This window comes from Schistocerca piceifrons, chromosome 8 (assembly GCF_021461385.2).
Source record: "Schistocerca piceifrons isolate TAMUIC-IGC-003096 chromosome 8, iqSchPice1.1, whole genome shotgun sequence".
Lineage (NCBI taxonomy): Eukaryota > Metazoa > Arthropoda > Insecta > Orthoptera > Acrididae > Schistocerca > Schistocerca piceifrons.
The window spans coordinates 275,159,908-275,173,096 of NC_060145.1; the positions used below are offsets into that span (position 1 = coordinate 275,159,908).

General features: G+C 44.0%; 1 protein-coding gene across 1 annotated transcript in view; it reads right to left on the reverse strand.

The window, feature by feature from the left end:
- LOC124711728 (alpha-tocopherol transfer protein-like) overlaps positions 1-4,058 on the reverse strand; it is a 119,907-nt gene extending 115,849 nt beyond the window's left edge. Inside the window, exon 1 of the mRNA XM_047241936.1 lies at positions 3,969-4,058. The gene's annotated coding sequence lies outside the window, so the exon portion shown is untranslated. The remainder of the gene's footprint in view (positions 1-3,968) is intronic.
- Positions 4,059-13,189: the final 9,131 nt, after the last annotated feature.

Consider the following 13,189-nt stretch of genomic DNA (forward strand, 5'->3'; position numbering starts at 1 on the left):
AGGTATAAAATCACGTTACTGTGTATTTTTTATTTATGTTAGTTACAGATAACTGCAAATACCATCACTGACACGATGAGCGCAGCGTTTGTACTGTATCTTAAAAAATGTGGTTAAACTGACGGCGCCGGCCGCGGTGGTCTCGCAGTTCTAGGCGCGCAGTCCGGAACCGCGCGACTGCTACGTCGCAGGTTCGAATCCTGCCTCGGGAATGGATGTGTGTGATGTCCTTAGGTTAGTTAGGTTTAAGTAGTTCTAAGTTCTAGGGGACTGATGACCACAGCTGTTAAGTCCCATAGTGCTCAGAGCCATTTGAACCATTTTGAAACTGACGGCCATCAATACAAGCGTGACATCGGTGAACAAGATTCTGACACACACTGACAGATATTCCTGGTGCGTTTCGCATCACATCATAGGTAGCTACAGTTATGGCAACTAATTCCATCTCCGCATCCACTGGGGTCTCATCACAAGTGACTAGAGGTATCCCCATAGGGAATAAACAAGGAGATTCAGGTCAGGTGACCTCGCAGGCCATGGAATAGGACCTCCCCTTCCAATCCAGAGATCAGGAAATGCACCACTGAGATCGTTACGGACATCCACACTGAAGTGGGCCAGTGCACTGTTATGTCGTATCAACATCCTCTCACGAACAGCCAAGGGGACAGTGTAAATACGATACAACAGAGCCACCTTACGGACACATAAGGTAAACAAAACCTGCATCATGACTTCCAAGTAATCGGGATCATCCTCTTGGTTTCCTTGCAGGAAATAAAGAATGTACATGTAAATAAAAAGCACATGACGTGTAAACTTGTACGAGAGTTAGTTGTAAAAAAAGCTGGAAAACAGTAATGCTAGACAAAGCGGTAGATAAGTTTACTTCCATGTCTCCTTAAGCCGGCTTCTCCCATCCCAGGCTCCCTACCTCAAATTGTTCAGTAGTGCATTCTCTATGTCCTGTTACATTTCTACACGCTCTTGCGGAAACTTGTATATCAAATTTTGAGTCACTTCGAATTACACAATTCCCCAAGCTATTAGCCTAATTTTAAAATGGTTACAATAGGATCACTCCATGTCAAGTAGCTTAAATTTAAACAAGATGTTATGTGGATCTATACGCACATTTGAAAACTCCGTCGAAAATGTTATTAGCTATCTTTGTTTTCCTTAAAATAAAAATTAATTTACTCAGCCTTTAACTTTTACAAATGTTCAACTATTCATTTCGGCTGTTCCTGTGCGATACTGGAATTCACCACAGACTCAAAACATAGCTGTAACTTCCAAAAGAGCGCACAAACAACCTAAATGAACAGATAAACATTTATGAATGTCAAAAACTGAGCAAATTAATATTATTTAAAAAGAAACAGAGATAACTAATTAACCTTTAATAGATTTTACATCTACATCTACATGGATATCCTAAATCAAATTTCAGTACCTGGCAGTGGGTTCATCGAACCATCTTCACAATAATTCTCTATTATTCCAGTCCCGAAAAACGCACCGAAAAAACGAACACCTATGTTTTTCCGTGCGAGCTCTGAGTACCCTTATTTTATTGTAATGATCGTTTCTGCCTATGTAGGTCGGCGTCAGCACAAAAGTTTTCCCATTCGGAGGAGAAAAATAATTTTCAGACGTGCATATCCAGGAAGCCCACATATCCTTCGCTAGTAATAGCAGTCAAAACACGTTATCGAACTTCCATATTATCTTTGAACTGGTATGTCTCAAAAATTAAATACACTTTTCCCGATCCAACAAAAAGAGTTCTTTCAAATGGTGCAAAGAGGAACGAAATCTGAGATGAACGTGTTGGGAAAATTAGACGATATTGATGAATAAAGTTTTTGAATCGATTTTAATGTCGGATAGCTCAGTAATTATTTGAGTAATCAAGACACCACTTGACAACTTTATGACATTCTGGCTGGCTGGAAACGAGAAAAAAATCATCATCAGAAAGTCATTCTATCATAAGAGACAAGTAGCCAATACGTCATCCAGATCTTGACGGTAAGATTTATGAGCTACTTAGCAGCTAATTGTGATAAATTTGCTGTACAGTGAGAGCATATTTAGCAAATAGGTTGTTGTACCTAATCAGTTGAGCAGAATCAGCAAGGGTTTGCGTGGGAATCCTTAGGTCATCAGCAACTGTAAAGCAAACCTGATGATTTATTTATACCTGTGGCTATATAGAAAAACTGCCCTTTACAAAAGTGTGATTAGTGGCCCCAGAAAACTACTTATGAAGCTGTAATTTGGCATGGATTCGTGTAAGACCTTTATACACATAATGTACACATTTCATCAATATTGGAGAGGGTCGAGTGGAAATCTTTAGGTAACTAGACATGGAATGAGCCAATAGGAAAATTTACTGCTATTACTTACGACGTGGGAAACGGTTATGAGCCTTTTAATTTCCGTAACAATAAACGAAGAATAAAAGGATTGTACCAGAAAGCAAATCGAAAAATTTTTGCCTCTGAAAAATATTTTATAGCTTGATACATCGCTAATAGTCTGGATCTCATAGCTCCAGATTCTACAGCTACATACATACTCCGCAATCCACCATACCGTGCGTGGCGGAGGGTACCTCGTACCGCAACTAGCATCTTCTCTCCCTGTTCCACTCCCAAACAGAACGAGGGAAAAATGACTGCCTATATGCCTCTGTACGAGCCCTGATCTCCCTTATCTTATCTTTGTGGTCTTTCCGCGAAATATAAGTTGGCGGCAGTAAAATTGTCCTGCAGTCAGCCTCAAATTCTGGTTGTTTAAATTTCCTCAGTAGCGATTCACGAAAAAAACGCCTCCATTCCACCAGAGACTCCCACCCGAGTTCCTGAAGCATTTCCGTAACACTCGCGTGATGATCAAACCTACCAGTAACAAATCTAGCAGCCCGCCTCTGAACTGCTTCTATGTCCTCCCTCAATCCGACCTGATAGAGATCCCAAACGCTCGAGCAGTACTCAAGAATAGGTCGTATTAGTGTTTTATAAGCGGTCTCCTTTACAAATGAACCACATCTTCCCAAAATTCTACCAATGAACCGAAGACGACTGTCCACCTTCCCCACAACTGCCGTTACATGCTTGTGCCACTTCATATCGCTCTGCAATGTTACACCCAAATATTTAATCGACGTGATTGTGTCAAGCGCTACACTACTAATGGAGTATTCAAACATTACGGGATTCTTTTTCCTACTCATCTGCATTAATTTACATTTATCTATATTTACAGTTAGCTGCCATTCTTTACACCAAACACAAATCCTGTCCAAGTCGTCTTGTATCCTCTTATAGTCACTCAACGACGACTACACCACACCATCATCAGCAAACAGCCGCACATTGCTATCCACCCTATCCAAAATATCATTTATGTAGATAGAAAACAACAGCGGACCTAACATACTTCCCTGGGGCACTCCAGATGATACCCTCACTTCCGAAGATTTTCGGAACGTTTTGACTTTAGCTTACTAGGAAGCCGCTTGACAATTCCACCACAGCAAAAGAGACACAACGATACGATACATTACAAAACCTAAGAAATAGCGATGACCCTCCCTTCGTTTGTGAGATGCCTATGAACTGTATGCACAAAACCAATGGTACATTTGAACGGGATTGCTTGTACAAGCCTTACGGCCCACTCAAGAATGGTAATGTCGCAACTTACAGCTATAAATAATCATTTTGCAAAGCAATTTAAGTATCCTTGCTGATGGTCTCTTCCACTGTAGCAGATGAAAAGAGGGATCGGAAGATCATAGTTGAAGCCACGGCAAAAACACTGGCCACAAAATCATTATCGTAAACGTTTTTGTGCGTTAACGCACCATAGTTACTCTCGAATTAAACAGCAATGAAGAAGTGCGATGCGAGTGACGGCGGATTTGGAGGGCGTGGCGAGTCGACAGTACTCACCGGTGCAGAAGCGAACAGCTGGTCGTGGCAGAGGCGGAAGGACAGGGCAGAGGTGACGGCGCAGACTGCGATTCCTGGCTGCGTCGCCGCCTTAGCTGCGCTCGCGCTCTGCTGCTGGAGAAGATTCCGGTGGTGGGATCGGCTGGAGGGGGCCGGCGAGGAGGGGGGAGCGGTCTGCAGGCTTGCGTAGCAGCAGGCAGGGTCGTCGGCCGCGACGTCTTCCACAGCATAGCGGCGAGCCAAATGACCACCCACCGTTCACGGAGGAGGGCTACCTTTAGCGTCCGAAACAGTCCAGTCCTTCTGGCGGTTGATGTACCGGGTGAACAAAAAGTCAGTATCTACATCTACATCTATACTCCGCGAGCCACCTTACGGTGTGTGGCGGAGGGTACTTATTGTACCACTATCTGATCCCCCCTTCCCTGTTCCATTCACGAATTGTGCGTGGGAAGAACGACTGCTTGTAAGTCTCCGTATTTGCTCTAATTTCTCGGATCTTTTCGTTGTGATCATTACGCGAGATATATGTGGGCGGTAGTAATATGTTGCCCATCTCTTCCCGGAATGTGCTCTCTCGTAATTTCGATAATAAACCTCTCCGTATTGCGTAACGCCTTTCTTGAAGTGTCCGCCACTGGAGCTTGTTCAGCATCTCCGTAACGCTCTCGCGCTGACTAAATGTCCCCATGACGAATCGCGCTGCTTCTCGCTGGATCATGTCTATCTCTTCTATTAATCCAACCTGGTAAGGGTCCCATACTGATGAGCAATACTCAAGAATCGGACGAACAAGCGTTTTGTAAGCTACTTCTTTCGTCGATGAGTCACATTTTCTTAGAATTCTTCCTATGAATCTCAACCTGGCGCCTGCTTTTCCCACTATTTGTTTTATGTGATCATTCCACTTCAGATCGCTCCGGATAGTAACTCCTAAGTATTTTACGGTCGTTACCGCTTCCAATGATTTACCACCTATGGCATAATCGTACTGGAATGGATTTCTGCCCCTATGTATGCGCATTATATTACATTTATCTACGTTTAGGGAAAGCTGCCAGCTGTCGCACCATGCATTAATCCTCTGCAGGTCCTCCTGGAGTACGTACGAGTCTTCTGATGTTGCTACTTTCTTGTAGACAACCGTGTCATCTGCAAATAGCCTCACGGAGCTACCGATGTTGTCAACTAAGTCATTTATGTATATTGTAAACAATAAAGGTCCTATCACGCTTCCCTGCGGTACTCCCGAAATTACCTCTACATCTGCAGATTTTGAACCGTTAAGAATGACATGTTGTGTTCTTTCTTCTAGGAAATCCTGAATCCAATCACAAACCTGGTCCGATATTCCGTAAGCTCGTATTTTTTTCACTAAACGTAAGTGCGGAACCGTATCAAATGCCTTCCTGAAGTCCAGGAATACGGCATTTTGAAAACTTAATAAACCACGGAATAATGTAAGTAGGGAGGTAAAAATTGACACACATGATTGGAATGAAATGGGGTTTTATTAGAACAAAAAAAAAAAAAACAAAGTTCACAAAATATCCGACAGATGGCGCTGGACAGCAAAACGTCAGTGACTGCGCATGACAATCGTGTATAAAAGGAGCTGTAATGAGAGAGAAAATCCCGCCCCTCCCCGGTTCTATAAAGCCCTCCAAATCCTCGAACGCCATGCGCTCCGCCTCGCCTTCCGCATCCGCCTTCCGTCCCCCACGCGCATCCTCTAAGACCTCATCCCTTTCCCCCACCTTCTCCTTTTCCTTGAACACATCCGCACACTATATATTGTCCGCCGCCTTGATCCCCCTCACCCCCTGGTGTCTCCCTTCCTCTCCATCCCCAACCAGTTGCCGCGCCTTTACCGTTGTGTCCCACCCTCTCTCCATCTCCACACCCTCCATCTCCTTTCCCAACACAACTTCCACCATCTACCCCTCCCGGATGATGAGCTTCGCCCTGACATCTACCCTTCCTACCAACTCTAACCCCCTCTTCCTGGCTCCTCCTCAGAGCTTCCTCTCCTCCCCCTCCCCCCTCCTGAGTGGCTTCCCCCTCCTACTCCCCCTCCCTCTCTTGTGCCTCCTTTCAGTGTCTCTGCGATCCCTCCTGCCCTGTCTTCCCTTTTCCTCTCCCACCCCACGTGTCTCCTGCCTCTTCGTGTACCCACTGATGCCCCTCCTCTCTTCATCCCGCCGCTTCCCCTGCTGCCCCTTGCTCTCCCCTCCTTTTCCATCCTCTCTGACCTTTCCCTCGGCAGGTCCCACCTGGCAGTTTTATTCTTCGTCGTGTGTGCTCCAAGTGGGTTTTAAGTGTGTTGTTCCGGAGTGTTTTTAATACTGTGGCCGACCTTTAACCTGTGCATGCGCATTCTGTGTCTTCTCTGTGTTTTAAGAATCGCCAACTGTGTTTTTTAACTTTCTGGTGACTTTTTTAACTGTCCCCCATGAATGTCTCCATGTCAGTGTATTTTTACCTCCATTTTCTCCCCTTACTCTGTTTTATGTTCCCCTTTTTTATCTCCTTATGTGTGTATCATTTCATTCTTGTTTTAGTTGCCTGTCACTCGGCTGAAGAGCAGCGGATTGTGCCGCTGACAGCCCTCCCCTGCCCATATGGGGCAAGGGCATGAAATCACAAAAAGAAAAAAAAAGAGAGAGAATCATATACACCAGCAGTCGCAGCATGTTGACGTTAGCTGAAAAGGCGCTTTTAGTGAAGCTGTATTATCAGAATGGGGAATGTGCTAGTTCAGCATCTAACAACCCTACCACAACACAGGTCAAAAATTAATTATGATTGTAGTGTTGCTCACGCTGCTAAATATTGCATTTTCGGGCAACAATAAAGTTATATTACGTGGCAGGTAACATTAGAGCACAGTTAATAAAGTCATTTTTGGAAATAATGGATAAACAAGGCACTCATCTTTTCGTGTTTCCCACGCTGGTCTCGTTGTGAACTCATGGCTCAATCGTCGAAAATCTAGGTAGTGATGATTCCAAGCTCGGATGCAAAGAGGCCTAAGTGTTATTCTGCGGTATTCAAAAGTTTTATAGATGTGTCTCGTAAACCATTCTAGAAGATTAAACTTTTGCAAGTTAAGACACTGGTGATGTAAAAAAGTAATCAGCACCCCGAATTTAAGTTACACTTCTTTTTTATTACTTTTGTTGCAACATCACTTCACAATATAAAACATACTTGTGAATATCTTCCTCACTGTTAAAGTTCACATTTCTTAAACTGACTAATACAACTTACGTCTTTTCAACATGGCGACCAAGACTTGACTCTCTAATAACCGCTTACGCGCCCAAAATTCAGAGTTACAAGTACGTCAAGGATCAGAGTGACAAAAGAAAGAATACACATAAGAATAATATCATTGCAATATAAACATATCGTTGTATCAAAGTATCTCTACATTAATGAAATCAAATCTGAATGTTGTCACAGAAATATATTAACTATTTTGCAGAAACACAGTAGAATATTGCTGGCATCGAGAGGTTGAGGTAAGGTGCCGTAATGGTTACGTAATTCAAGTACTATTACAAGCGTTACGACACTATCGGATAGAGGTCCGTTGACAAATGCAGCTGTGGCGAGAATGATTTCGAAGTTCGAAGCCACGGGTTGTTTAGATGATAGACCCCGTAGTGGCCGACCGAGCACAAGGCGTAATGCTGCTGAGACAGTTCAGGAAGAAATAGAGACTGTAGCGGGTTCGTCTAAGCACGGGGAAGACAGCGCTCGTGCAGTCGCACGTAGCACCGGCATTCCATACACTACTGTTTGGTCGGCACTTAGGCGTACCTTCCGATGCTATCCGTACAAAGTCCATCGGTATCATGAACTGTTACCTGGCGTTTTAGTGAAGCGGAGGGCATTTGCGGTGTGGGCGTTTCAAAAGATGGCGGAAGATAACGATTGGTTGAGTAACGTGTTGTGGACCGACGAAGCTCATTTCACTCTCCGGCGGTCTGTCAACGCCCACAACTACAGAATTTGGGCTACCGAAAATCCTAGAACTGTCGTGGAAACTTCATTGCACGACGAGAAAGTCACGGTATGGGTTGGATTTACCACATCTACCGTTATCGGGCCTTTTTTCTTCGAGGAAATGCGTGATTCTGGTTTTGTAACTGCTACCGTGACGGATGAGAGGTACGCCGATATGTTACAGAATCGCATCATCCCCAGCCTGACTAATAAACGCCTGCTGGAACGTACGATGTTTATGCAGGATGGCGCTCCACCCCATATTGCTAGACGCGTGAAAGATCTCTTGCGCGTGTCGTTTGATGATGATCGTGTGCTCAGCCGCCACTTTCGTCATGCTTGGGCTCCCAGGTCCCCAGACCTCAATCCGTGCGATGATTGGCTTAGGGCTTACCTGAAGTTGCAAGTGTATAGTGATCGACCGACATCTCTAGGGATGCTGAAAGACAACATCCGACGCCAATGCCTCACCATAACTCCGGACATGATTTACAGTGCTGTTCACATTATTCCTCGACTACAACTATTGTTGAGGAGTGATGGTGGACATATTGAGCATTTCCTCTAAGGAACATCATCTTTGCTTTGTCTTAGTTTGTTATGCTGATTATTGCTATTCTGATCAGATGAAGCGCCGTCTGTTGGACAATTTTTGAACTTTTGCATTTTTTTGGTTCTAATAAAACCCCGTATCATTCCAAGCACGTGTGTCAATGTGTATCTCTCTATCTACATTATTCCGTGATTTATTCAGTTTTCAAATTTATACTGACTTTTTGATCCCCTGGTACATATCGATATTCTCATGTACATATGGCGGTAGTATCGGTTATAAAAGGTATAAAAGAGCAGTGCACTTGCGGATCTGTCATTTGTACTCAGGCGATTCACGTGGAAAGGTGTCCGACGTGATTATGGCCGCACGACGAGAATTAAAACACTCTGAACGCTGCATTTTCGTAGAGTTGTCAGAGCTAACAGACAAGCAACACTGCGTGAAATGACCGCAGAAATAAATGTGGAACGTACGAAGAACTTATCCATTAGGACAGTGAGGCTGCTATGGCAGTAAACGACCAACACGAGTGCCTTTGCTAATAGCACGATATCGCCAGCACCATCTCTCTTGGGTTCGTGATCATATTGATTGGACCCTGGGCAACTGGAAAAACGTGGCATGGTCAGATATGTTCCGATTTCAGTTGGTAAAACCTGAAGGTAGGATTCGAATGTGGCACACACTCAACAAAGTCATGGACACAAGTTGTCAACAAGGCACTGTGCAAGCTGGTGGTGGCTTGATAATGATGTGGGCTGTGTTTACTTGGAATGGACTGGTTCCTCTCGTCCAACTGAACCGATCATTGACAGGAAATGGTTAAGTTGGGCTACTTAGAGACCGCTTGCAGCCATTCATGCTCCTCATGTTGACAAACAAATGGTTCAAATGGCTCTAAGCACTATGGGACTTAACATCTGAGGTCATCAGTTCAAAAAATGGTTCAAAGGGCTCTGAGCACTATGGGACCTAACTTCTAAGGTCATCAGTCCCCCAGAACTTAGAACTACTTAAACCTAACTAGCCTAAAGACATTACACACGTCCATGGCCGAGGCAGGATTCGAACCTGCGACCGTAGCGGTCGCGCGGTTCCAGACTGTAGTGCCTTGAACCGCTCGGCCACCCCGGCCGGCAGGTCATCAGTCCTCAAGAACTTAGAACTACTTAAACCTAACTAACCTAAGGACATCACACACATCCATGCCCGAGGCAGGATTCGAACGTGGGACCGTAGCAGCAGCGCGGTTCCGAACCGAAGCGCCTAAAACCGCTCGGCTACAGGCCTGCGTTGCAAAACAACTATGGAATTTTTATAGATAACAATGGGTCGGGTCACCGGGCCACAGTTGTTCGTTAAAGATTTGAACATCATTCTGAACAATTCGAGTGAACAAATTTGCCATCCAGATCGCCCGACATGAATCCAATCGAGCATAATAGAGAAGCCAGTTCGTGCAGAAAGTGCTGCACCGGCAAAACTTTCTCATTTATGGACGGCTATAGAGCCAGCATGGCTCAATATTTCTGTAGGGGACTTCTAACCACTTGTTGAGTCCATACGACGTCGAACTACTGCACTACGCTAGGGAAAAAGAGGTTCGACACGATATTAGAAAATATCGCGCGACTTTTGTTACCCCAGTGTAAGTCTTGATTTCTCATCACTGGAATTTTATGTCATTATTACCCGAAGCCAATGGTGAGAAAAAAGACCCGGGTTCGATTCCAGGTACCTCCTCCAGTCTCTCTGAGCAAATAGGGCACATCATGACAGATGCAGTCATTAGTGACCACAAGGTCGTTGTAGCGAGACTGTGTACCGTAACATCCAAAACACTAAACATAAATGCTAAACACACCTATTTAAAAAAAGCAGAAGCAACTCTAACGCAAGTCTTCCAGTCCGGATTGTATAGCAATTAGATTCTTTTCAAAGTATGCTCATATAATAGCTCCATACCTATCGATCACATACCACCGCTCGCTCGACGGAAGATCCGTACCTGAAGAGTGGAAAGTAGTATATGTCACGCCAATACTCAAGAAAGGAAGTACGAGTAATCCGATGAATTGCAAGCCCATATCACTCACGTCGATTTTCAGTAGGGTCTTGGAACATATACTGTGCTCGAACATTACGAATTATCTTGAAGAAACGATCTATTGACACGCAGTCGCCAAGGATTGACAAAATATCGTTCTTGTGCATAACAACTACTTCTTTATTCTCAACAAGTAATTAATGCTGTCGGCAGAGGATCTCCGGTTGATTACTTATATGTAGATTTCGAGAATGCTTTTGATACTGTTCACCACAAGCGGCTTCTAATCAGACTGCGTGACTATGGCGATACGCCTGAATTCGTGATTTCCTGTCACAAAGACCAGCTGGTAGTAACTGACGTAAAGTCACTCAGTAAAACTGAAGTGTTACAGCTCCTCTGCTATTCCTATTCTGTATAAATGATTCAGAAGCCAATCTGAGCAAAGTTCCTGGACTGTTAGCAGACGATGCTACTATTTACCGTCTAGCTAAATCTTCAGAAGGTCAAAACCAATTGCAAAATGATTTACACAAAATATCTGTATGGTACAAAAAATTAAAATTGACTGTAAATAATGGAAAGTGTGATGTCATCCACATGAGTTCTAAAAGGACTCCGTTAAATTTCGGTTACACGATAAATCACACAGATCTAAAAGTTGTCAGTGCAGCTAAATACCTAGGCATTACAAATTACGTATAACTTTAATTGGAACGATCACGTAGATCATGTTGTGAAGAAGGCGAACCAAATACTGCATTTTATTGGTAGAGCTCTTACAATCAGCCGGCCGTTGTGGCCGAGCGGTTCTAGGCGCTTCAGTCTGGAACCGCGCGACCGCTACGGTCGCAGGTTCGAATCCTGCCTCGGGCATGGATGTGTGTGATGTCCTTAGGTTAGTTAAGTTTAAGTAGTTCTAAGTTCTAGGGGACTGATGACCTCAGATGTAGAGTCTCATAGTGCTCAAAGCCATTTGAACCATCTTACAATCAGAAGTTGAAACAAATCTATTAAAGAGGTTGCCTACACTACGCTTATCCATCCTCTTCTAGAGTATTCCTGTGCGATATGGGATACCTACCAGATAGTATTGACGGATGACGCCAGAAAAGTTTAAAATATGGCAGCTCGATTTATATTACAACGAAATTGGGGAGAGAGAGTCATGGATACGATATTTGAGCTGGGGTGGCAGTCACTAAAACAAAGGCGTGATACGTCAAAGCGAGGTTTTCACGAAATTTCAATAACCAACTTTCTTCCTCAAAAAAATAAAAAAAATTAAAAAAATGGCTCTGAACACTATGGGACTTAACTTCTGAGGTCATCAGTCCCCTAGAAATTAGAACTACTTAAACCTAACTAACTCAAGAACATCACACACATCCATGCCCGAGGCAGGATTCGAACCTGCGACCGTAGTGGTCGCGCGGTTCCAGACTGTAGCGCCTAGAACCGCTCGACCACCCCTGCCGGCTCTTCCTCAAAGACGAAAATATTTTGTTGGTCATCGTAAGAAAATAAGAGAAATTAGAGCTCACACGGAAAGATTTAAGTGTTCATTCCTCTCAGAAGAGTTGAAAGGTAGAGAATTAGTGTGAAAATAGTTCGTTGATCCCTCTGCCAGGCAATTAAATGTGAATTGCAGAGTAGTTATGTAAACGTAGATCTGGAACGGCGTCCAGTCAGACTTGAGAGGCTAAATGAGGAGCCGCCTGATTAAAGAAGCAGCGACATCGTCGAAATTCTTCCACTGGCAATAATGGCTCGAGAGGCATGCTGGTCACATGTCCCGCAGTTGTAGATCGCTCCCCGTACTGCCTTGCAGGTGGCAGTCGGCTAGTGGTAACAGCCTTAAGGCCTAACATCCGTACGTGGTGGTTTAGTTTACATTTTAATCGCAAAATGACTACCTAAGTTCCTTGTGACGTGCTCGAGAACGGCAATGAGACCTTGGTTGTTTTTGAGAAACTGATCAGCAAAAATAAGTGTGAGAGGATTGCAAAGTTATAGAAAGATACATGACTACGGAAAAGGCAATCTCACAAATAAAAATATTACTCACACTTTAAAGGATCTCACTTTTCGATTTGGACCACTGTAAAACTGGTATCAGCCAGTCATTTGACGTTCCCTCGCTGACGTTGGCACTGAAATGTATGAGGTGTGATCAAAAAATCCGGTAAACAATTTTATTAGAAACAAAGTAACAAGAGTGCATGTAATTTGAGCTAATCGCCGTCAAACTACTGTCCTTGGCTGGCAACGCACTTGTGCCAACGTTGTACCCATGTCTGGAAGCATCTCTGGAAGGCTACCTAACGAAAGGAACTCAGATGCTCTGTTGTGGCCGCCTCAATGATAGGAATTGTGTCAAAACGTTTCCCTTTAAGAACGGATTTTATTTTTGGGGAGAACCCGAAGTCGCATTGCGTTAAATCTGGTGAGTAAGGCCGACGTGGACAAGCAGGAACACTTTTTTCCGGCCAGAAAATCGCAAAACAAAAGTGAGGTGTGCTATGGCGAGTTGTTGCGATGAATAAGGAAGCCAATGGCCCATTTTTCGTCTGTCTCTTCGCACATCGTTTCGCTAACGTCGGGATA